Source organism: Rhinopithecus roxellana, chromosome 14 (assembly GCF_007565055.1).
Source record: "Rhinopithecus roxellana isolate Shanxi Qingling chromosome 14, ASM756505v1, whole genome shotgun sequence".
Classification (NCBI taxonomy): domain Eukaryota; kingdom Metazoa; phylum Chordata; class Mammalia; order Primates; family Cercopithecidae; genus Rhinopithecus; species Rhinopithecus roxellana.
In genome coordinates, this window is record NC_044562.1 from 125,557,617 (window position 1) to 125,583,319 (window position 25,703).

The window sequence follows — 25,703 nt, forward strand, 5'->3', positions numbered from 1 at the left end:
ACTATTTCCCTTAGGCACCAAGCTTCCGAAACAGTCAGGACGGTCTAATATAGGTTTTTTCTGAGTGTGGTACATTTACACTGTAGCATACAAATAGTTAAGTATTTGTTGTAACATGCGTAAGCACATCAAATTCATAAGCTGCTATATGCTGTCAATTAGACTGAGACCAAATTAAAATAAGTAAGTTGATTCAGGATAAACTGAAGAAAATATGTTAAGTAACTAGTATAGATGGTAAGGTGAATATGGTGGAAATTAAGTCTGAAGTTTGGAAAATACTAGTCTGCTAAAAATAAACAAACAAAAAGTTCAGCCAAGAGCCAGAAAGCTCCGGTTCTATGTGCTGTCTTGATGTGTCCTTGGGGATCCTTCACTTATCATCCCTAGGCAGCCCTCACTACAACGACAGCAACAAAGCTGATAGGGTTAGGACAGTGTGACAAATGTGAAAACTTGTAGAAGTAGAACACAAAGTCTTTTCACCTTCCAATCAGGTGTGACCACTGGCCAGCTGAGAAGCAAGAACCTTTGAGTTATGACACACAAACCAACAAGGCATTAGAGTCAATGCTAATCCTTCTCCTTAAAACCTCCCCGAGCTGTTGAAAGTCATCTTGCCAAGACTCAGGCCAAAGACCTCCTGAGGTTGGCTTGGTGGCAGGCAGGGGGCGGTAGATGGCAAGAGCACAAATGATACATATCACTGCAACCTGGTGTCTGATCTCAATAACACCTGTGCACAAGACTCCCTGTAAGGCAGGGCTTTCCAAGGTCAGGATTTGCCACTAAGCTCTTAAAATCTCTTCTGAGTCTAGCAGAAGTAAATGATTAGTATCTCTGGTAAGCAACTGTCTTTTTCTTTTTTTTTAACCTTTCAATGTCATCGTGAGGTTTGCCACATGCCTTGAGAAATAAAGCCCAATCTGAAGGCTCCAATGTGAAAGTCTGGCTGGCTCAGGCAATTGGAAGAAGATACCCATGCACGGTAACCTCTGAATGACAAGTTAGGTTTCCTGAAGAGAAAGACCTATCTCTTCACCTTATATACTTAATTACCTCCTTTTTTAAGGCAAAATAACAACTCCTAAAGATGCCTCTGTCAGAGCCCCAGAATCTGAGTATGTTACACCTTACATGGCAAAGGGTAATTAAGGATGCAGATGGAGTTAAGGTAGTTAATCAGCTGACCTTAAGATAATTATCGAGGTAGGTCCAATGCAATCACAGGGTCCTTAAATGCAGAAGAGGGAAGCAGAAGAATCACTATCTAAAAAGTGTCAAAAACTGGCTTAAAGACGTAAGAAGCCGTGAGTGAAGAAATGTGGACAGGCTCTAGAAGCTGGAAGAGTCAAGAAAACAGATTCTAAGAGCCTCCTGAAGACAACACAGTCCTGCTGACACTGGATTAGCCCAGTGAGACTCTGCATTAATTCCCTATTGCTGCTATAACAAATTGTCATTAATAATTACATATACTTAGTGGCTTCAAACAACAGAGAACTCTTCTCTCACAGTTCCAGACTCCAGAAGTCTGAAATCGGTATCACTGGGTAGAAGTGAAGGGATAGGCAGGACAGGGCTGTGCTGCCTCCAGAGGCTCTAGGGACAGTCAGTCCCTTGCCTCTTCCAGCTTCTGGTGGCTGCATGTATTTTTTGGCTTGTGGACACAGCATGGCAATTCCTACTTTTGTGGTCACACTGCCTTCTCTTCTGAGTAATCCTCCTCTGCATCTCTGTGAGAAGAACACCTGAGGTGGCATTTAGGGCCTATCTTGACAATCCAAGATAATTGCCCTATCTCAAGATGCTGAATCACATCTGCGAAGACCCTTTTTCCACATGAGGCTACATCCACACGTTCCATGAGTTAGAGCCTAACACTTGGAGGTTGTTAGCCTACTACAGAGCCGTTTCAGATTGCTGACCTCCAGAACCATAAAATAAACATGTTTTACGCCACTAAGTGTAATAATTTGTTATAGCAGCAATAGGTAATTAATACAGCTCCTGTCTCCCAAATGTGTGCTACAGATCAGGAGAAGTTCTGGGCAAGAGGACAGAACTAGCTCACCCCTACTATTCACATCAGCATCCTGGGGATCCTTCGTATTCAGACATGCCACTCCTTCTCCCATTAGCATACTTGACATGATAGAATGCTGAGACTCAGCAGGAAGTGGCCATTAGAAAGCTTCAGAAATCACTTCGCTTTCCTCTCGCTGATCACAGGTTTCTTAAGTAAACTGTATAGTAATTCAAAGCAAAGCTTAGGGGAAAAAAGGAACTGACGTTCATTTCAGAGAATTCCTCTCAATAATGAGTACACTCCATCCACAAATGTCAAAGAGCTTTGCTCACAAAGCCAATAATCCCTATCACAAATACAAGGCAATGTAAACATTTAAGAACCATATTCCTCAATTAGGAATAGCCTTTTTGGGTAGCTTTCCTAGCATTCCAGTGGCAGAACATACACTTTTAAGCACCTATTAATCACTGTTCTATCTCTTGGCATGCTGTAATGCTGGTTTTCTAACATCTCTGCAGGGATTTCTATTTATAGAACCGTTCCTTCTCATTGATCTGCCTTCAGGACACTGCAGCAATTCCCCAGCTGACTTCTCTCCCAGAACTCACCTTGTTGGGACACCCCTGGGCTCTTTCCTCAAATCTCTTCTCTATCTGTATTCTCTCCCTTAGCAAGTGTACCCTGTCCCACGATTGCAAATGCCAACTGTAAGTGGAGGCTCTCAAATTCATGTATGTATCCTCGAGCCCTCACCTGAACAAGGTCCAGATCCAAACATCCACGTGCCACTCATGAGCTCCACTTCAGAGTTTAGTACACATCCCCAGCGTAGCAGGCCAGAAACAGAGCCGCTGCTTTCAGACAGATGCACCCAGTAGCTCAGCAAACAGCATCTCCCACTCAGGCTGCTCCAACAAAACCCTTAGCCCTCATGTGTACGTTCTCTTCACTCCTTCCCACCCCTCATATTTAACCCATCAGTATCTACCAGCTCTGCCTCCAAAATGCATCCCAAATCTATTTTCACTATCTCCACTATTTCAATCTCATTCCAAGCTACCCTCACCTCCCACCCACATGATAGCAATAGACTCCTAGCTCGTCTTCCTGCCTGCTCTAGCCCCACCCTCCACAGGGCTAAAAGTCATCTTTCTGAAGTGTAAATGTCAGAGGATGTCACTCACAGGTATAAAATTATCAGGGGCTTCTGGCTACACGCAAACTCCAAACTGGACCATGACATACATTGTCTGGACACTGCCTACCCCTTGACCTCTCTCCCACTCTTCTTCTTACTCACATGCCATGCACACAACTCTGGCCTTCTGTCGTCTTCTGGAACATGCCGAGGCTTGTTCCTGACCCGTGGCCTTTGCTGCTCCTTCTGCTGTGAACACTCTTCCTGCAGTTCTATGTATGATCATCCTTGCCTTCCCTGAAGCCTCACCTGCAACATTTCAGTTATCCTAGCCTACCAAAAGCAACCACTCACCACCCTTTCTTCCTGCCTTTGTCTTTTCAGAACACTTTGGAAGACCTGAAGCAGTCTTAATTGTTTGTCAATGGAGTGTGACTCTCTTCCAGCAAACTACACTGAGGGCAGGGCTTTTCCCATAGTATCCCCAGAGAGATACCTGTTCACAAGCTGACAAAAGGGTTTCACAGTTGAAGAGCAATATCAAGTCATCTTAAAAAGGTACAGTGTTAGTCAATCTCCTTGGTTTCAAGGAGTAGTGATTTCCTGGGTTCTTACAGGAAAGAGACTAAAATCTCCTTCCTGGGGTTATGCCCTTCATTCTCACTCCCTCTCCCAGCATCTGTTTCTTCTTTTTATGTGCCCAATTATCCCCTCTACCAACTGGCCAGCTCTCTTACCTTCCATGACATCTTGTTTCTGCTCCATCATAGTTCTGGCTAGCCAAGGCCCTCACTTAACCACGGGACATCATACCACTTGCTAACTACCAAGTTTTCTTTTGAGTCTCTCAATTCGAGACTTAATCTCATTAGCCAAGGAAGAAAGGGGCACAGTATAGAACAGGGGACTTAGACAGAAATCAGAATTTCTCGTACTGAGATTAAGAAATCCAATAGCAGTAAGGCCCAGTGCATCTCCATTCATTCTTCTTTAACAGATGAATACGTGACTGCACCATCCTCCCAAAGGGTGGGAGAGCTGTCTAACCCCACAGATGGTGGGAATCACCAGGATGCATGAAATGAGTGCTAGCATGAATAAGAATGAAGATTGGGAGGGAAAAGAATCTCCATATATACAGCATGGTTAATTAAAAAAAATTACACAGTGATTAGACAAATCTGATCCTTTTATAAGTACCTGTATAAAGAGTCACTGTTAAATGGAATGCTTTCTCTTGGCCCATGTATGATAACTCCAGCTTGTGCCAGGTAGTAAGTACTCAGAGGGAATTACTCCCACCAGATCAAATCCCCACAACATACCTGCAAAGCAGCTACCATCACATTTTTCAGGTGAAGAAATGAATGTCCAGAGAGGTGTGAGGCCCAAAAGGCCCCCAAAACTTTTAGGGGCCCATGAGAATTTTACTTCTTTTAAAGTCAGAAGGAAAAAATGAATACAATTCACTCTGGTCATAAAAATAGAATTTTTTTATTTTAAATGGAGAAAGGGGTCTACTAACCCCAGTCTTGGGCCCCAAGAGTCACAACATGGCTCTGGTGGAGTGACTCGTCCAAGGTCACAAGCAGCAAAGAGTTGTGTATGGAATCCAGTTCAGCCCCCGTCCTCTCTTCCATTCAGCCTCCGCACACCCTCATGCCTTAGAAAACCCTAGGGAGCGCTAGGATTTCAGAATGTCCCATCACCTGAGCTTTCGGGAAGAAAACAACATGTAAAAATCAAAGGCACTAGAAATGTTCCTTACAAGCCTCACCAAAAATCTCCTTAGTCAACCTGTGACTGACCCTTAGCTTACGTGAAAAACCAAGTGTTCTTGACAAACATTACAATCAGCAAGCCCTGGGTGTTCCCTATCCCTAGAATATCCCTCTGATAGCGCTCAAGATCAAAGACAGTTTCAAATAGTGTTACCCAAGGCTTATCCTTGGACCCACTAACTGCACTGGGATAACCTGGGATGTTCGTTAAAAATGCAGATTCCAGAGCCCTACTTCACACTTGCTGAATCTCAGCGATGGAACTCAAATCTGCATTATAAATGAGCACCCAAGGGTTTCTGACCTTTTGTGCACAACAAGACCCACTGGTCAGGAACACCTATGGGGATAAAGTACTTTTTGCATAGTTCTGACACATTTAAAATTGTCCCAGAATACAACTACCATGTATAATGAGCAAACAACATACTTTCTGTCCTGAACTTTACAAGTTATTAACCATAAAAAAATTGTATTATCGATGATGAAGCCACTCCTTTAATGTGAGTCACCAAATCAATCCTGTATTTGGAGATGTTACATTTATAGGTGATTTTACCAATAGGTGCAAGGATGTGGCTACTTCATTTTGTCTTAGGACAGGTGGGCCCATGCATTTACATGATGAAATGCCTGTTTGACTACGGGTGACTTTCCTTTTTTTTTTTTTTTTTCTTTTACATTACAGTTAGGAAATTGCATTGATTTTTTGGGGGGAGAATTGTGTTTGTTGTTGGGTTACATTATCTGTGACTTGCATTCTGCATGGTAAAGATAGCATTACAAAATAGTGTTAAAAAGGAGACAGTTGGCCCCATAGGATTAAAGAATGTCTTTTAAAAGATCCTGGCTAAAACATGCTCTTAAGACATTGTTTATCTCACAAGTCCCTAAGGACATTCCTACCCCACCCATCCCCACAAAGTGAGCTGGGCCTGTAGAGGCTGGCAGCCAGAGGCTGATGCCTAGGGCAACACTTTTGAATGGTAAACCCAGGGCCAGTGTCTGCTCAGCCTACTAAAACAAAACACCTTAGACTGGGCAATTTATGAACAACAGAAATTTACTGCTCACAGCTCTGGGGGCTGGAACATCCAAGATCAAGGCGCCAGCAAATTTGGCATCTGGTAAGGGCCTCCTCTCTGCTTGATAGATGGCACTTCTAGCTGTGTACTCAAATGGCAGAAGGAGCAAACAAACTCCCTCCAGCTTCTTTTATAAGGGCATGAACCCCATTCACAAGGGCTCCTCCCTCTGATTTAATCACCTCCTGAAAGGCCCCACACCTCTTAATACTATCACATTGGGGATTAGATTTCAGCATATGAATTTTGGAGGGACACAAACATTCAGACCATAGCAGTCAGCAACAAGACAGAAGCTGAACAAGAAAATGAAGTTTTGAACAGTGGCTGCTGGGTCAGGTGGCAGAGCATGGAAGAAGAGAGGATGTCATAGATAGATGTGAGTTACTGATAAGTCCCAAGTTCCTGGGGTGGGTGGTTTCAAGGGTATTCAATAATAATATAATGAAAATAGTTGCCTCTATTCATTAGTATCAACCAGCCAATTATCAGAGAAGGGAAAATAATTTAGTGACCATACCAAGCCCTGGCATCTTTGTAGCAAACTGCATATTAGCAAGGAGCCTTTCAAGCCTCAATGTTAATCAGCAGCTTTTGGAGGGATAGTCACTCCTCTCATTTAAAAAAAAAAAAAAAAAAAAAAAAAAAAAAAAAAAAAAAGCAGCACTTGGCCCAGAAAAAAAAAAAAAAGCAGCACTTGGCCCAGAGAGCTGGTCTTCTGAGCAGCATGTCAGAGCTGATAAAGATGCTGGCGCCTGGCAGCCACCAAGGCCACCCTGGACAAGCATTCTGCCTTCTCATTAGCATTGTGCCACTGTTACCTCACTTAGACAATAACAACTGCTGTGGAGATCTGACAAGCACAGGTCACCCCTGAAGGCGAAAGCAGAAAAGGATCTGAAGACAAATCATAAAAATTGTTTTACCCTGTCTGGGGCCATCACAGGTTGACTCAGTGCTGTGGAAGATGCTGACTTATTTTCTGAGGCTGCTGAAGGGGCATCTGACTACTCACTCCCCACACCCCCATCATCCCATCTTTCCTCCCATCTACTGGTTCCCTAATGTGAAACAGTATGAAAAGAAAAAGCCTTTTTAAATACAAAAGATAGAGAAAAATAATTTATTATGGCCAAAGCATAAGAGGATTACAATATCCCATCCCCATACTCCAGTCCACCAGCTCAAACAGAACAAAAGATAGTTCTTCCTGCTCCTACAAACCCCTGGACCTATTTTTGCCTTATTTAACACTCGACTATAGCTACTGGTTCACAGCCCAACCTGTCTCAACTAAACCAAAGAGGCCCTCCAGAGGGCAATGACCACAGCCTCTCCAGATTATATTTTTAGGAAACAGCCCCCAGAGTAAGATCAAGCACAGAGAGCACCCTTAATAAAGGTATTTGAATGAGTAAACACAAGACAAGCAGGGAGTAGTGGCACACACCTGTAGTCCCAGCTACTCAGGAGGCTGAGGCAGGAAGATGGCTTGAGCCCAGGAGTTCTAGGCTGCAGTGAGCTATGATCGTGCCACATAGCAATCAGTAGACAGAGCAAGACCAAGCAATCCTCCTGCCTCAGTCTTCTGAATAGTTGGGACTACAGGTGCATACCACAACACTGGGCTAATTTCTTTTTGTAAAGACAGAGTGTCACCATGTTGCCCAGGGTGGTCTTGAACACCTGGCCTCAAGCAATCCACCCACCTTGGCCTCCCAAGATACTAGGATCACAGACGTGAGCCCAGCAAATCCTGTTTATTCTGTTTACCAGAACATAGGCTCCACAGAAGCAGAGAACTCGCCTGTTTTGCTCACTCCATACTTCGTGATTAAAACAGAGTTAAGGGCACACTAAGTGTTCAACTATTCCTTGAATGAGTGAATAAATGGAGAAAAGCTACTGCTAATAGAGGTTATATAGAAAGACACTCAGTCTACACCAAATAGGGTTTTTCTGATTACATTTAGGGAGTGAAAGACAAAGAGAGGCTCAACAGAGAAAAGAAGAGACCTGTAACACCATTAATTGGTAACAACTGCCATCATCCAGGAAGAACAGCTGTGCCCCTGTGAAAGCAGCATCACTGCAGACATGAGAGAAATTTCCAGAAGAATCCACAAAGGAAGGAAGATGTCAGGGGACTTGCAGACATTCCTGTCTGAAGTATTCAGGCTAGAGGCTATATTCACTTGGCAGAAAATCTGTTTAAACCCCTCAAGCGTGACCACTATGGTGTCCTTACCAAGGTCAGTCAGTCAGATATTTCTGGAATACTTGCCAAAAGTTGTGATTTTTCAGCCTTGGTGGCAGGGCGGTAGGGAGGCAGGGACATCAGCTAAAACAGTCCTCATTGCCAAATAAAAGACTTACTATCTGCACATAATTAATTCCTCATTTCAACATGACATCCTTTACTTGAGTCAGAGAGAAAAAAATCCTCAGGTATTTAACAAAATTGTATCTCTAATTAATGATTTTAAGACTATCTGCGGGTCTTATTTTTTCACTGGACCACTGAAGCTTCTTGCAGGCAAGAAGGATGTTCATTCCTGCCATTTGCACAACCTCCACATACAGAGCACCAATCAGTATCTGCTTCCCTCTAACTCCAACAGAACTCATGAGCAACAATGGACAGCCATATGCAGGCGGAGCATTTCCCAAAGCAAAACACTTTTGGGTAAGCTTCCACAGTTGAAGGTTCAAATAATAACGGAAACAAAGAACAAGCAAAGGATTCTAAACAACTAGGAGAATGAACCCACAAAATGAGTATTCGAGTCATCCAAAAGTCAGAGAAAAAAATCATGGAGTACTGACAGAGAGCTGTTGGACCAGCCGAAAGAACGGCAAAAATCACTGTTTTCTAAGCAGAGATTTAATGCTTCATCCTCACAGAACAAACAGTGGAAGGAGGTTCAGGCCACTGTTTCTGGGGGCGGGAGGAAGAAGCAGGCAACCAAAATGCAGTCGCAGGCAGCACCCAGTCCTAAAATTCCAGCCTCCATCAGAGAACTGAGAGTCCACAGGTGACACAAAGACAACAGCTTTCAGGCCACAGCTGGTCCCAAAGCTTGCACCCTCTGCCCAGACTCCCTCTGAGACTTCAGCCCCATCCTGGGAGGCTGTCTTCTGGGATATACGTACATGCTTCTGAGTCACATCAAGGAACAGGAAAACACACTGCCCTCTTATGAGAGGAGTAGGAGAGGCAAAGATGTGCAATTAAGAATTCTTACTCCAAGAATTTAGTCAAATTATGTACATGAGATTTCCCCAAGAAATAGCGGCCTAACATACAAAGTCCAGAATGGAGTTTAATGTTTACTTTCAAATCTATCGACTCTGGAAAATATGGAAGTATTTAGTTTTTCTGAAATGGAAATGCAGCATTTCCTGGTGTGCTAATTTTTACCTTCTGTTAGCCAAAATGTTTTAAGACAACTTAATATGCCTCAAAAATACATTTCAAGGGAGCTATGGAACAACACACAAATACCATTCATTCAAAAAATAAACTTTGGCCTATTTCATACTTGCTGAGTGTCAGAAACAACTCAATACCTAACATTTGCAAGTTAAGCTGTAATATAAACCCCTCAAAGGAAGGGAAACATGATGCAGTTACCAAAAGTTGTAAGTAGTAAGATGAAGAATGCAGAGCAGTGGCTCCCAAAGTGGGCTCATGATCAGACCTACCTGGAGAAGGTATTTGCTTAAAAGTCCACTCCTGGGTACCTCCCTGAGAACCGGCACTACTTGATCCACTACAATATGTCATAGGAACCCATTAGTCTTCTCCAGGTAGTTTTGACCACTTGGCAGGTTTGGGGGCGGCTGCCATAAGGAACATGGCCAAAGTGGGTTGACTATGTTCCCCTACACTAAGGGAATTCCAGCTCCATGAGCTGCTCTATAGTGGAATGCCCAAAAGATCTTAACTCAGCCACCTTGGATGGAGACCAAATGGGCCAAAACAGCAAGCCCCACACACCCAGCTATGCTCAAGGGTAAAAGGCATCTCCCAGCCAACTTCGTGGGCCTTGCTTGGTAGTTCTGAAGCTGCTTGGTAGTCTGAAGAACACTGGGTCAGAATGCTGGTGATCTTCAGAGCTACACAGAGTTTGACAGCAAGGAGAGTGCACCTTCCACACTGCACATGGGTTGCCTATGATGGCAAAGTTCAGGGAGGGCAATTGAAGGCTGGCAAACAGGCTCACTGAGCTAGCAGAGGCAGACACAGCTTATAAAATCAATTTCATTTTTCAATATGAAGAACCAGAAGAACAAGGACTGTTGCTACCCTTCTTGGCTATACAGGCTTAAAAACCCATTTCCAGTTACCAATAGCTTCTGGTACAGATGACGAGGCCCAAATGGGATATATTGGATCCTTATTGTTCCCCCAAAGCTATTCTCCTTTTCTTCCATAGGAGCAGGAATTTTGCAGAGTATCTCACCACACAAAGTATAATTATCTCTTGCAACTGAGTGGCAAGGTGATTATATTTTGCCAAGTGGAATAGGAGTAGAAAAAAATCTACCCAACCTGTGGGTTATCATTCCTCCTTGCCCTTCCTCCCACCCTTTTTTTCTCCTTTATTTCAGGCCATACAAAGGAGAGCAACAGTGGGGGTGGCAGGGCAACCAGAAGGAAGGAGCCCGGCCCCCTAAAACTTCAACAGGACAGAAATGCCATTCTAGCTGACTTTAATGTAAAAGGAAACTAAACTATCTTGTTTAAATCAGTACTGTTTGAGGTTTCTGTTAGAGCAGCTGAACATGTACCTTAATACAAGGATTTCCCATACTACATGGAATATGACAAGAACTCTGATCAAGAAGCAAATCCTTCATACTTTCTTTCCTTTTCCTCCTTGGCCTAACAAGATGGCTGACATCATCATATTTGACTCCAAAGGATAGCAAGTTATACCAGGAGGTTCAAGAAATCTCTCTTTAATCTCAAATCCCAAATTCTAAGTGCTAGATCGACCTGAAAATACAAGCTTTGCTCTTCTGGTCACTCAATGTCTCAATTGACCTTTTGAATTGAATTTTCTACCAGCCTCTCTCACATAAATTACTCAATTTCTGGAACAGGTCTAGCATCACCTTGTAATGCTAACGCTGTTTCCCCTGCCTAGAAGGCCATGCCTGACCTAGAAAATTCCGCAACATCACGGTCAGGTTCAAACATAAAAATGTCCCAACTCCTAAGGGCTTGGAAGACTTTGAAATATTGATTGAAGTATATTGGGGCATACATACCTGCTAACCCACCAATCTGCAGAGTTCCTAAAGGCAGAAGTAGTTTTTCATCTTTGTATGCCTGACCACCCCCCATACCATCCACCACATACATCCCAGTACCTGGCACAGTAAAAATTCAAAAAATATTTGATGAACTAATTAAGAAATCATTGAACTGTGTTCAGGTTATCTTTAGAGTATTTTTAAAAGTAGTTGAAAATTCAAAGGCAGAGGCTACAACTTTAGGAAATCCCCTTGTAAATCAAACACACATATTCCTGTTACACTAGTACAACTTAGCCGATTAAAATATGAGATAGGAGACACAGCCTTTAAACCAGGGGCAGCCAATGCTTTGGCTTCACAAAAAGGCCACACTAGAAGAACTGTCTTGGGCCATACATAAAATACACTAACAGTAATGATACCTGATGAGCTAAAAAGAAATTCAATATTTTAAGAAACTTTACGAATCTGTGTTGGGGCTGCATTCAAAGCCGTCCTGGGCCACGGGTGGCCCGCGGGCTGGACAAGCTTGCTTTAAATTATAAAGGTGGAGCTTCAGATCCATGTCACTTACAAGCATCAACTATCATTAGGAAATGAACCTTATGGGAAAACAATTTTGCACTTAACAGCAAAACAATTTGCTAGTTCATTAACAAATCTGGGCTGTCATATTTTAAAATGATCATTTTGCTTTGAAAATGAATCCTACATTAAATAGAAAACAAAACACATATTTTAAAGAGTGTTTTTAAAAGCTCCCTTGGATCCATAGTTTTTTTTTAAGCCTTAAGATCTGAAAATAAAAGGTTATATACAACACATTCACACCCTCCATACTGGTACTTGAGTACCAGAAGCCACGGCCTAAAATCGTTTCGAAGCAAAGAGAAAAATATACTTTCAAACACCAACAATAGGTGAATTCCCAAGCACAGGCATATCGAAACCAATTAATTCTATGCTCCACAAAAATGTCCGCTTCTGCTAACTTGCTTACGTCTTAGCATAGGAACTAAATGTCTAACTAATGGTGAGGAAACAATAGAGGCAATGAGCAAATTCAACTTCCGAAGAGCACCATGTCCAAAGTGCTACAGAGGAGCCTCCGGGGAACTACACCTTGAATAATATGTTGGGGGAAAAGTTGTTTTCAGTTTCATGAGGATCATGCTGACTTTTTACCGTGGAATTTTTGGAATGGGGTTTTCTAGACCATTTGTTTTAGACACTTCAGATACATTAAGTGATTTCTTGCTGGAGATCACAAGTCAGTTATAGGCACAGCAAAGCCTAGACCCTCTGGTCTTCCAGTACCTTCTCCAGCACAGCATACAGAATAAAGTCCATTTCTTAATACAATTGTCACAAATAAAATCCACTATAGAAAATGAGATTACCCAGCCATTAAGAAGTTTTTCCCAAGTTCTTCCTAAAACACACGCTCACGCACACTAGACAAACACAGAAAAGATTACAGACGTTAAAAAGGCTCTAGGTGAACTTTACCATGAGATTCACTTAATGCAGTAGGTACTGGGAATTAAAAAATGAGTAAGGCCAAAGTACACTCATTCCACAAGTAGCTTAGTGAAGCAAACGGAAACCTATGTACATAAATTATAAAACCACATGCTGCAGCCAATATGGGAGATAAGAACAGGGCATTATGGGATATTTCAGACTCCAGAATTTAAAGTTTTAGATCTTTGTCATTTCTAGGGTAATTCTAGGAAATTATACTCTAACTTAAGCAGATTAAAAATGTAAGAATTGTTAAACATAATGCCTAGACTAAAACTGAAGGGCGATTTCAGAACTTTTGAAAAGATAAATCCCTAATCATCTAAAAACAGAAAATTCACACTTGAACCTTTTATCTGAGTTAAAAATGTAAAGGGGTATTAAATTTGTGTATGACTAATAAGGTTTGAAGTCTAACACGTACCTGCTAATTCAGATTCAAGTCACCCTCTTAGGTGGGTGAGAAATGAGCCATTGGTTTAGGAACCTGAAGGAATCCAAACTGTTCACAGGAATATTCCAAAAGCTGTTTCAGTCCTGGAGGTTAACAGCCTCCACTATGCATTATATGGATGCCAACTGTGTTCTGGGGTTATTTGAGATCAGAGGCCATAAAAATAAAATAGATATGTGACTTTCACAGTCAGTCACAAATAAAACGCTGCTGGACCTTTTAAGTCTGAACAATCTGCTCAGACTACAAAGAAAAGACTAGATATTAGTAAAAGAGCACCCAACTTCAACCACATTATCAGTTTTCGGAAGTGAGGTTCTCACAGCAACATGAACCACCTGAACCACAAAATACCAAAGAATATCAAGAAGGGGGCAAATGCTCACAGAAGATATTCCACCAGGGCCTCAAACAGTACACAAAGTGAGGGCAGATGTGGAGAACACTCCTGTCTCTCCAAAGTCCTGGTGAAGGGGGCAAGATTTCACAATCTGCTTCAATGCCAGAAGCAAGACAGTACTCTCTATATCTACCCTGAAGCATCTAGACCTTCTGGGGGAGGGAGAGAATGCATGCTAGCAGGACCAAAACTCAAGGACTCTAAACACCCCCATCATCTGTTTCCTAGAGTGTCAACAAAAGGTTAGATTGATTCAAACATTTATGATTACTGAAAAGCACACAGACATATCTCATCTTCAAGACACTGACGAATAAGTGGACTTAGAGGTAATATTCCACCCTCTGCCCCCTTGTAACTGTCCAAGGTTGTAGCAAGAATAAAGGATCAAGAACGCATGCGGAAAACTGTAACAGCAGTAGTATTAAAGTCATAAGGACCATTTTTTCTGCCCCCATCCCTGCAAACTAATATATAAACATCCTGCACCACCTAATGCAGAAGTTGAAGTGTATTTTAAAGCCATCATTGCAGACAGCTCCGAGAAGAAATTTACTCTGTGCTCCCAAGTTGGCACAACATAGTTATGTAGGGATACAGATCTATAACAATACTAGCAATAAAACTAATTCAATTCACTCATAGGAAATTATTCCAGAAAGTATCACCTCTTTCTCCTTCCTAAAATAGAAAGATGGAGAGAAAAAGAAACAAATGCATATTGCCACTGGCAGAGTTTTGTATTGAAAGTGCACGGAATGATTCAAGAGCAACTCAAGGTTTTCGGCAAATGCCTGTTCATTAACTCAGTAGGAGGTGCAGTACCATCTGGCACCAGTGTCCAGCGGAAGATACATCGCTCAGGGTCAATTCTGAGCAGCAGGCAAGTTTATTTTTACTCATTTTAAGATTTTATGCACAAAAGTACAAGGACATAAATGTCTTGAGTTAGGTGTGCCAGGAAGACTTAACAGGCCTGGAAAATGTGATCCAAAAATGGGATCTAGCAGAAGCCAACTTCAATCACGATTGATTAAAACACCCTCCCAGCAAACCCCAGAGGGCCTTGGCTAGAAACTTGTCAAAAAAAAAAAAAAAACCCACAAAGATTTGGGGTACATAAGAGAGGGAAGAGGGAAGATTGCCCTGTATCCTCTGATGTCAAAAAAAAACTCAGAGGGGCTCACTTGCTTTCAAGCTGGGACTTCCAAGAGGGCTGGGAAGGAGGGCTTAGGGGGCATGTCCACTACTGCCTGGGCACAAGGGCAGCTGCTGTGTGAAGAACCAGCTATCCATTGGGTGCTGGGACCCCTACAAACAGGCCCACTTTGCCAGGTTCTCCCTCTGGGGATCGTTCTCTTTTAACTTCATGTAACAGCTGGATGTGGTACATGTGTATAATCCCAGATATTCAGGAGACTGAGGTGGGAGGACTGCTTGAGTCCAGGAGTTCAAGACCAGCCTGCACAACACAGGGAGACCCTACAACATAAAGTAGCTGGGTATGTTGGCACGTCCCTGTAGTCTCAGCTACTTGGGAGGTTGAGGTAGGAGAACTGCTTGAATCTGGGAATTCAAGGCTGCAGTGAGTTACGATGGCATCACTGTTCTCTAGCCTGGGTAACATAGTGAGGCCTTGTCTCATAACAAACAAACAAACAAACAAAAAAAACCCATAAAAATAAAAATAAAGTAACCTCACATAGCCAAATCAGAATATCACTTTTCCAAGTGAAATTACTGTTTTTTCCCTAGTAGATCAAAATACTTGCAATCACAAAGAATTTATTAAATACTGGAAAACCACAAGGAAAAATTTTTTTAAACATCAGTCATCATTCCACTCCCTACAGATGGTAAAATTTTAGTATGTTTCATATATATTCCCTTATATGGTATATCATCCATACACATATCACAAAAATACACATATTTATGCTTGCTTTCTTACAGCCTTTTACAGCACAACAGATTTTAGACACTTTCCCATAATATTTTATCAGAATTTAAAAGCTAAGTACTAGTTGCATGTTTTACTTAAATAATCCCACAGTACTAGGCATTTAATTTGTTCAATTTTTCTATATTAAAAAGCAATAAAAATAAAAATAAAATTAAAAAAGTAATGCAATAGTCTTTCACTCCTACATTTGTACATCATACCTCTGTATATTTCCTTAGAGCAAAGGAATTATCTGATTCGATAATATGAGGATTTTTAGACTTGTGAAGCAGTGATATCCCGTGTTTTTTTCAGTAAAATTGCACTGACTTATATCCCCGCTAGCAAGATATAAGGATGCCTACATACCTGTTTCATTCCAATTTGTGCTGCTATGACAGAACACCTGAGACAAGTAAAGAACAGGGATTTCTTGCAGGTGTGGAGGCTGCGAAAGCCCAAGTTCAAGGGGCCTGCACTTGAGGAGGATATTCTTGCCAAGTCATCCCACCAGGCAAGGCAAGAGCACACTCATGAGAGGAGGAAGAGAAGAGGAGGCGGCCAAACCCACCCTTTCATCAGGAACCCGCTCGCTCGAGCAGGAGGAAGGCACGAACCCACCCATCAGGAACCCACTCATGCGAGGAGGGCGCGAACCCACCCTTCCATCAGGAACCCGCTGGCGGGAGGAGGACGGCATGAGCGGAGGAGGAGGAGGAGGAAGAGAAGGAGGAGGAAGCCGGGAATTCACCCTTCCCTCAGGAACCCGCTCGCGCGAGGAGGAGAAAGAGGGCGCCAACCCACCCTTCCATCTGGAACCCGCTGGCGCGAGCAGGAGAAACAGAAGAAGGAGGAGGGCGCGAACCCACCCTTCCATCTGGAACCCGCTGGCGGGGGGTGGGGGGGAAGGAGGAGGAAGAGGAGGAGGGCGCAAACCCACCTTTTCATCAGAAACGCGCTCCCGCGATAACCGTCGCGCTCCCGCGATAACCGTCGCGCTCCCGCGATAACCCTCCTGACTGGATGAATGAGGTTGAGTCTGCATGACTTAATCACCTCTTGAAGTTCTCACCTGTAAACAGTACTGCATTGGGATGTTTCTAACACATGAACTTTGGAGGACACGTTCAAACCATGACAATACTCCATGCTCTCAAAGTTTGTCGTGTACATTTTATTGTCACTTTAAAACATCACATTCCAATTAGGTACGACCAACTATTATTAATAAACATCACAATCAAAACAGGAGCTGATGTGGGAGGATCACCTGAGCCTGGGGAGGTTGAGGCTGTAGTGTTCCATGGATCATGCCATTGCACTCCAGCCTGGGCAAAGAGATCTTGTCTCAAAAACAACAAAAACAGAGAGGAGATTTGAAAGTAAAGGGCCTCCTTTGAGCTTTGTAACTAGTTAGGGTGATCCAGCCACTTGGGGTCCAATCAAATCCTCATCAAGTTCTTTGGAGTAATGCTACTCTACAGAGTTTTTGTTGTTGTGGGGTTGGGTGGTGGGGAAGGGAGCTGGAACTACAAACTCTTCAGATAAAATGAAAAAAAAACTCCCGGGAACATTCAATCTTTAATTGCAGGGACCAACATGTACTGTGAAATTCATCAAAGTGAGAAGTCTGCAGTAGCAAGAGAAAAATAGCAAATCAAAGAAATGAACTACAGAAACCACACTTGCTACAAAAATCAAACATGGGAAAATCAGGTGAGTGTTCACTAATAACTGAGATAGCAGGGAAGACCACAAAAAAGATCTTACCACAAGCCTGCTCATCACCAGATTGCAAGTCTTCAGTGGCCAAGAACTTCAGATGCATAAAGCAGAAAGATACCCTGCCCATCCACAAGCCAGCACCCCATGTCCATCCAAAGTTGGGGTGCATTTATTCAGAAGTGCCTATCTGAAAGTCAGAAAGATAGCTTACAACCAGTAACTCAGTGGATTCCCAAAGAGTGTCATGGAGAAGTTTGAAAACCACATTCTCCAAAGACTCAAATTCAGAAAAGCAGTATTTGTGGTATATTTAGTAAAAGATCACCATAAAATTCCAGAAGACAACTTAATTGCCATTAGACTAAATAAAGTTACTCTAAAAAAAAAAAAAAAAAGGAAAGAAGCCAGGCATGGTGGCTCACACCAGTAATCCCAGCACTTTGGGAGGCCGAGGTGGGCAGATCATGAGGTCAGGAGATGGAGACCATCCTGGCCAACATGGTGAAAACCTGTTTCTAGTAAAAATACAAAAATTAGCTGGGCATGGTGGCAGGCACCTGTAGTCCCAGCTACTTGGGAGGCTGAAGCAGGAGAATCACTTGAACCCAGGAAGTGGAGGTTGCAGTGAGCCAAGATTGTGCCATTGCACTCCAGCCTGGCAACAGAGCGAGACTCTGTCTCCAAAAAAAAAAAAAAAAACAGAGCCATGAGGTCATATGTTATTGCATAACCAGAAGCCCAACCTGACATTGGATTAGAGCAGCAGCACCAACATGAGAAAAGAGTTGGGCCCACTTCTCCCAAGTAGCCCTTCCCAGGCCACCATCTTGTATTTTGCTATGTCACATATAATCTCCCTATTGTACAGTAAAGAATCTGACTGGTTGGGAAGAGGGAGGGTTCTAAATCCTTGGACTACCTGCATAGTAGGAGTGTCTTTATTTTTGATAAACCCCTTGGATCACACCTGAGTTTACACTAAGATGAGATGACTCAGGCTGGAGTCTGGCCACCAGAAAAACCAACCATGCAATTAGAGGATCAGGGTTCTAAGCCAGCCCAATCCAGAGAGGGGGAAAGGAAGGGACTGGAAATTAAATCATTGGCCACATGGTTCTGCTCAATGAATCCTGCCTATGTAATGAAACCCCAATAGATACTCTGGACACCAGGCTCACTGGAGCTTTTTGGTTGGGAAACACATCGATGTGCCAGGCAGGTGACACACCCTAGTTCCAAGGGACAAGACACAGGAGCTCTGCATTTGGGACCCTCCCAGACATCACCCTATGTGTCTCTTCATTTGACTGGCCTTAACTTAGACCTTTTATAATAAAACCATAGTTGAAAATACAGTGCTTCCCTGAGTTCTGAGATTCATTCTAGTAAATTATCAAACCTGAGAAGGTCATGGGAACCCCTTGGATTGTAATCAGTCACAAGGGTAAATGGTCTGGAAATCCTACAGTGGGCATCTGAGGTGGAAACAGTGTTGCTGGGAACCATACCCTTTAACTGATGGGGTCTGCACTAACTCTGGGTGGTTACGATAGAATTGTATTGTAGTATACTAGGAGGCATCAGAACACACCCCCATCACCTCCTTTTTCCAGTCAATTCAAGTGCTACACACCAGTTCAACACTCAGGTCCAAATAACACAATTTTTATCTGCCAATATTTATGCCAACTGTTAATGACCAACAATCTTCTTCCATTTAGTAACAGCTAAAATGTTTTAAGTACGTGCTACCCCAGACACGGTTCTAAGACCTTCCATGTGTATTAGCTCAATCATCACAGCAACCTCATATGATAGGTACCGTATCATTCCCACTTTACAGATGAGAGCACTGAGGCACAGAGTGGTTAAGGGACTTGTGCAAGGCCACATGGCAGAGATGCCAGGATTCAAAGAAAAAGCTCCACCATCCCTAGAGGTTGTCCCTTAGCCACAAGTCTACAGGAAAAGTTGTACCTTGTGGCTGCCTACCCTTGAGGGCCCTTGGACAGCCACTACTCTCCATCCTCACTCGCTCCCATTCTCCATCCTTAGAATGGCCTCATGCTGACTTCCTAAGGAAAGAGTGTGTGCTTTTTGATGGCAAAATTATCCAGCTTTGACTGCAGCTCAGGAAAACTAATTTTGAGAACACAGCAACGAGGGAGGTTAACTGTTTCCCTGAAAGTCTTTTCCAACACAAACACAAATTAACAGCTAGATGGTACTGGATGTGAATAAAAGTGACAAATTTCACTGCAATAAATGAAGAAGTTCAAAGTTTTTCCTCTTTAGCACTGTCCCCTTCGCCACAGGTGGAATCTCTCCACAGCTGACACAAACCTTGTCTCCCTTATTTTTCCCTGTTACTTAAAGTGTTCAATACTTCCTCACTTTTATTAAATTGATAATACAGTTTGAAGTTTTCAGTGTGTTTAGTGTAGCAATTAAAGCCTCAGGCAGTCACGGTGGAGATTTTTCAAATAAAAATTATATAATAAGGAGATCAGTGGGTGGCCTTTCAATTTCATTCACTTATCCGATCAATATTTTGAACATCTGCTGCATGCAGAGCAACATTCTAGACACTCGGGACATAGCAACAAAGCTGACAAAGTCCCTGCCTGCCCTCATGACACTTACATGCCAGCAGGAGAGACAAAGAGGGAATGAGCAAAGATACATGTGTGTGCATGTACATGCACATGTGTATGTAACTTCAAGAAATGGTAAGAGTTCAAAGAAACAGAGCAAGTAAAGCTCTGGGGGAAGTAAAAGACAACGTGTGTGGCTGGAGTGAAATAAATCATAGGAAAGGTAGCAGGAAGTCAAGTCAGAGAGGGGTCAATTCATTCTGAATGGATGCATCCAACCCTTTATCACTATCTCCCTCCCCTTGCCTGAGTCCACGTCACTATCACTTCTACTGGAAGATTGTCATACCTTCCTAGCTGACCTCTCTGCTTCTATTCTTGCCCCTTACAGATAATTCTCCATGCAAGCGGAATGAACCTTGTAAAAACAAATCCAATCAATGCAGGACATCCTCCTGCTCAAAATCCTTCACACACACCCATCATAATCTTGATGCAACACAAGTTCTGAGCCCTGCCCAGCAAGGCTCTCCATGTACTTGCCCTCCACACTCAGCCCCTGGCTCCGTTTACTCCACCCACATGGCCCTCCAGCTAGGTCAAGTTTGTTCCTGCCTCAGGGCCCCTGCAGGTACCCTCTCTTCCTCATGGAACTTTCCTCACCCTGTATACTGCCTTGGCGCTCTGCTCAAACATCACTCCCTCAAGCAGCCTCCTGGACCACCCAACCTAGAATAGCTCCCCATGCAGCACTATCTCCAGCCCTACTTGGTTTTTCTTCACAGCCGGAATCTCCACCTGACACCAGATTTACCTGTTTCTTCCTGTCTTTATTCACCACTGTACCTCCAGTGCCTAGAACAATTCTGAGTACAGAGTTGGACCTCAATCAATGCATGTCACATGAAGGAATGAACGACTTTGATGATGCCATCACTGACTGGGTTATACAGAGTAAAGGCATGATCCACAATCCTGGCATCCATGCTATCCACACTAGCTGACAGGGACAAGACACACCTGGTTCATGTCCTGTCACCTGCCAAGCCCAGAAGGCAACATCATCCATCATTCTCAGCCAACTGCTTCAATTAACATGCTCCAATTCAGACCCTAAGAAGACATGGACTCCCTACAAAATCATTTGACAACCCAACATGTATGTAAAAAGGCCAAAAAGTGCTCCTTAATTGATTAATTTCTCTGAATCTGGGGTAAGTGACACTGACATCTCAAATCCTCTGTCAGTAAATGGGTGGGCAGAAATTTCAAGTAAAAAAAAAAAAAAAAAAAAAAATCAGGGCTTTTTCCTCGACTATCCCCTGTGGCTGTTCAGTCTTTACACACCTCCTCTCTGCCCATTAGACTGGGCAAAATCTCCCGTCACTAGGACAGCACAGCGTGTTCCATCCACAGTAACTCTTACTACACAGAAGGCCTACATATTTCAGGCTCAAATCATAACTGGGCTTTCACTGGACCCTTCCATGTTGACCTGATCTTTCCCATTTGGGGAGACAGGCAGGATTGAGGAATCTGTCTTCTGACAATTTGGGATCAGTCTTCTCTCTTGCTTTCTTTCCTTCAGGTTGCAAACAGTGAGTCATGCTATCGGAGCCCGGAGCCCCACACTGGTGCCTCTATTCATAATCTATGAGTCCTCATCCTCATGAAGACAGCAGAGCCCAAACCTCACAGGCTCTCAGCAGAACACCATGCGACCCTGCAACATGGATTCTCTTCTTCTGAAGCAGGAGCAATCGGACTGGGGGAAACAGAACCATGCTGTGGACAGCAGCCTCCGCATCTCCCAAGAATGCAGAAAATATTCCATCTCTTCATTTCCCTATGAGATCTGGATTCTTCCTTGGTTATTCATTTTGCCACCCATTGGTACTCACTGGCAGATAAGCAATTGCGCAAAAATTGAGCAGGTTAGGGAAAGATGGTCTTAAAATTGGGAAAGCTCTATTCTGTTTTTAATTTCTTTTTCTGGGAACTGAAAAAAATATCACTATGATATGATTCTAGGGGCCTAATACCTGAATCAGTTAAGCACTCATATCAAAATTACACAGAAATGAGACAAGATATGCAACACACAGGGCCCTTGTTGGCTGCACAGTAATCACGTAAAAATGGCAATTAGTTCCTTTAAAGGATGATAATTAACGTTGCCTTTACATAACCCACTTTTAAGTTTCTTTTTTACTGATGTTTTCCTGCATCGGCAATCAGCAAAATAATCAGTATCAAGGTCACGCATTTTCTCTGAGACACGAACACTTTCATAAACACCTTCATATACACAAAGCCATTCCCATTTGGAAAACAAGAGTGGTAAAGATAGGGGATTGAAAGGCATAGTTCTCATCTTTCAGCATTCTGGAATTTCCTCGAATACCACAGGGCTGCAGGATGAGGTTCTGCCCATAAGGACTCAAGACTTAATATAAATGACTACAATTTACCCAATATGTAGTATTTTGTCCCTCACCAACTCTCATCCTTCCCCCAGAGTCCCCAAAGTCTATCATATCATTCTTATGTCTTTGCATCCTCACAGCTTAGTTCCCACTTATAAGTGAGAACATATAATATTTGGTTTTCCATTCGTGAGTTACTTCACTTGGCATATACTGCCAGAGAGAGGGACAGGTGCACCAAGACTCTCAGAAACCATCACTAAAAGATGTATTCATGTAGCCAAAAACCACCTGTTCCCCCAAACTACTGAAATAAAATGAAATAAAATAAATGACTGCAGAGCAAGGAAAAGTCTCCCTTGCCTCTGAAATGCGCCCCCTCTGGCCAGCCTTGTGTGGAGATGCAGACATTTCTGAGCACCTTTGTCAGGCACTGAATGTGACAATGAACAGTCATGCTCTCTGCTCTCAAAGTGTAGTAGGGTACAGACACATCAGTAATTATATTTTATAACTCTCTACTAATATATCTGTACCCTACTACAACAAGTATCTGTTGAGGCTCTACTATGTGCCAGGCACCATTCTGGATCCTGGGTTCACAACAGTGTGCAAATGCAGCAGTGCATGATATGCACACAGTATTGCAAGAACACAAAAGAAACATCTCCCATCTGATCCAAGAGGATGAAGGAAGACTTCTCCGAAAAGGAATGAGTTCTAGCTTCTAGAAGGAGCCTTGAAGGACTAAGAAGACGGTGGGGAAGGCATCCCCAGCAGAGAGAAGAGCACATGCACAGAGCAGAACTAGCACCAGTCACACTCGAGGGTGCCCTTCCCTGCAGGCTGGAACGTAAAAGACAGGCAGGGAGAGGCCAAGGCGAGTCTAGAGAGGCCAGACAACGTGGGCAGGAGTCTGAAATGTCACAGTAGGACTCAGGACTCTCCTGTCCTCAAAGGCTGACTTTGAAGAGCCGCGAAACTCACAAGCAACATGATCCATCTCCAGTCTCAGATACAATTTCCTCCTGAAATGGTTTTTATTTGCAACCATTGCTTCTCCATCATGAGAGGCTGGAAAATGCACAAAATAAAGGCAGATTTAGAAAGTGGGTACAAATAAGTTTCAAAAAATAAAGCTAAGATTCTTTGTTTTAATTAGAGAAGATGGCTAGAAACCACTGAAGGGGAGAAGAAAAAAAAGAGAAGGGCTTTCACAGACAAAAAAAAATTAAGTGAGCTAAAAAAGCAACTTTACAGAGACAAACATCCCTGACTTAGCAATTCTGCTATAACTGTTCATTTTCGTCTCTGCTGGGAGCAACAGAAACTGCATGGCAAACGTTTTTCATGTCCCGCATGGCCTGCTGCCCACATAACACCTCAATGGAAGCCACATCAAGCTCCAAACTTGGCCGCCTTGCTCAACATGAGCGAGCCAGCCCGTGACAGATCCAAGAAGGAGAATACAAATCGTCACCATGGATGATGGCTGCAGACAGGCTATTTTTTTTTTTTTTTTTTTTTTTTTTTTTTTTTTTTGAGACGGAGTCTCGCTCTATTGCCGCGGCTGGAGTGCAGTGGCCGGATCTCAGCTCACTGCAAGCTCCGCCTCCCGGGTTTACGCCATTCTCCTGCCTCAGCCTCCCGAGTAGCTGGGACTACAGGCGCCGCCACCTCGCCCGGCTAGCTTTTTTTGTATTTTTTAGTAGAGACGGGGTTTCACCGTGTTAGCCAGGATGATCTCGAACTCCTGACCTCGTGATCCGCCCGTCTCGGCCTCCCAAAGTGCTGGGATTACAGGCTTGAGCCACCGCGCCCGGCCGACAGGCTATTTTTTAAAAATAATAAAGTGAATTTAACAGTTCCACATTACTAAGGGCCTTCAAACTGAGTGCTCCATTTTCCCATGGCGTGAAGGGCAATTTCAGATCCTCCTGGCCCAAACTTCAACTATTAAACAGCCCATCCGTTCAGTTTCTGTAGACAAGACTACTACTACTCAGAAAATGGTATTCAGAATGTAATACACTGATATAGTAAGATTGCACTGCAATGCTATTGTTTCCAACTCAAATCCAATGATAAGTTTCTATACAGTGTATCCAGCTTATTGCTCACATCTTAAGCTTATAAGTTACTCTAGCTTCAAATGAACTTGATTGCTTCAATCCATACATGAACACAATTTCTGTATTATCTCCCTTCCAAATAAAGTTCTAAAGCCCAATGAGTGATGTAATTATGTTGTTTCCTTCATCATGAAAGCAACCACATTAAATTTTACTACCTCGAAGAAAAGTATTTCGATTAGTGAACCCATACATGGAACAAGGAATTTTTGTGAATCTACCACTGAAAATTGCCCAGTTTAATTGCCACATTTGGGAATATTTCAAATATCAACAGTTAGAATCAAAACCAATAAATTGGTTAAAAATTAACCTTATGGCCAGGCGCGGTGGCTCATGCCTGTGATCCCAGCAATTTGGGAGGCCGAGGTGGGTGGATCATGAGGTCAGGAGATCGAGACCATCCTGGATAACACAGTGAAACCCTGTCTCTACTAAAAATATAAAAACAAAATTAACTGAGCATGGTGGTGGGCGCCTGTAGTCCCAGCTACTCAGGAGGCTAAGGCGAGAGAATGGTGTGAACCCGGGAGGTGGAGCTTGCAGTGAGCCAAGACTGGGCCACTGTACTCCAGCCTAGGCGACAAAGTGAGATTTCATCTCAAAAAAAAAAAAAAAAAAAATTAATCTTATAATCTGTACTATATAATTCCATTTATGTAACAAAGAAAAACAGGTAAAACTGATCTGTGCTGTTAGAAGTCAATGCAGTGATTAAGTACACTTGGGATGGGGTGGTGGTGACAGTGACCAGAAACGGGAACACAAGCTTTCAGGTGCTGTGTATGTTTTGTTTCTCCACCTGGGTACTCCTAACAGGTGTGTTTGGTTGTAAATCATGCTGCATACCAATGATGTGTGCACTGTTCTTTGTATAAATGTATCAACACAAAGTCTTAAAATACTGAGGGTGAAGGGCAGAGTTTGGTCTACTCTCACAAAGACCATCATGGGTCAGAATTTCAGTTCTACGTAGCATTTAAAACAGCACCATCTTCCTGTGGACAGATGCCACAGATCAACAGAAATAATATATAGTTCTGTTATTATTTTTTTTTTTTTTGGAGAGAGAGTCTCCCTTTGTCACCCAGGCTGGAGTGCAGTGGCCGGATCTCAGCTCACTGCAAGCTTTGCCTCCCGGGTTTACGCCATTCTCCTGCCTCAGCCTCCCAAGTAGCTGGGACTACAGGCACCTGCCACCTCGC

At 43.0% G+C, this 25,703-nt stretch overlaps 1 protein-coding gene across 6 annotated transcripts in view; it reads right to left on the reverse strand.

The window, feature by feature from the left end:
- Positions 1–25,703, reverse strand: part of MGAT5 (alpha-1,6-mannosylglycoprotein 6-beta-N-acetylglucosaminyltransferase) — a 333,504-nt gene that overhangs the window by 246,230 nt on the left and 61,571 nt on the right. Inside the window, exon 1 of one of the 6 annotated variants that reach the window (XM_030916144.1) lies at positions 16,562–16,579. The exons of the other annotated variants lie outside the window; for them this stretch is intronic. The gene's annotated coding sequence lies outside the window, so the exon portion shown is untranslated. Of the gene's footprint in view, positions 1–16,561; positions 16,580–25,703 lie in introns of those variants that run through there. 6 annotated transcript variants of the gene reach the window in all.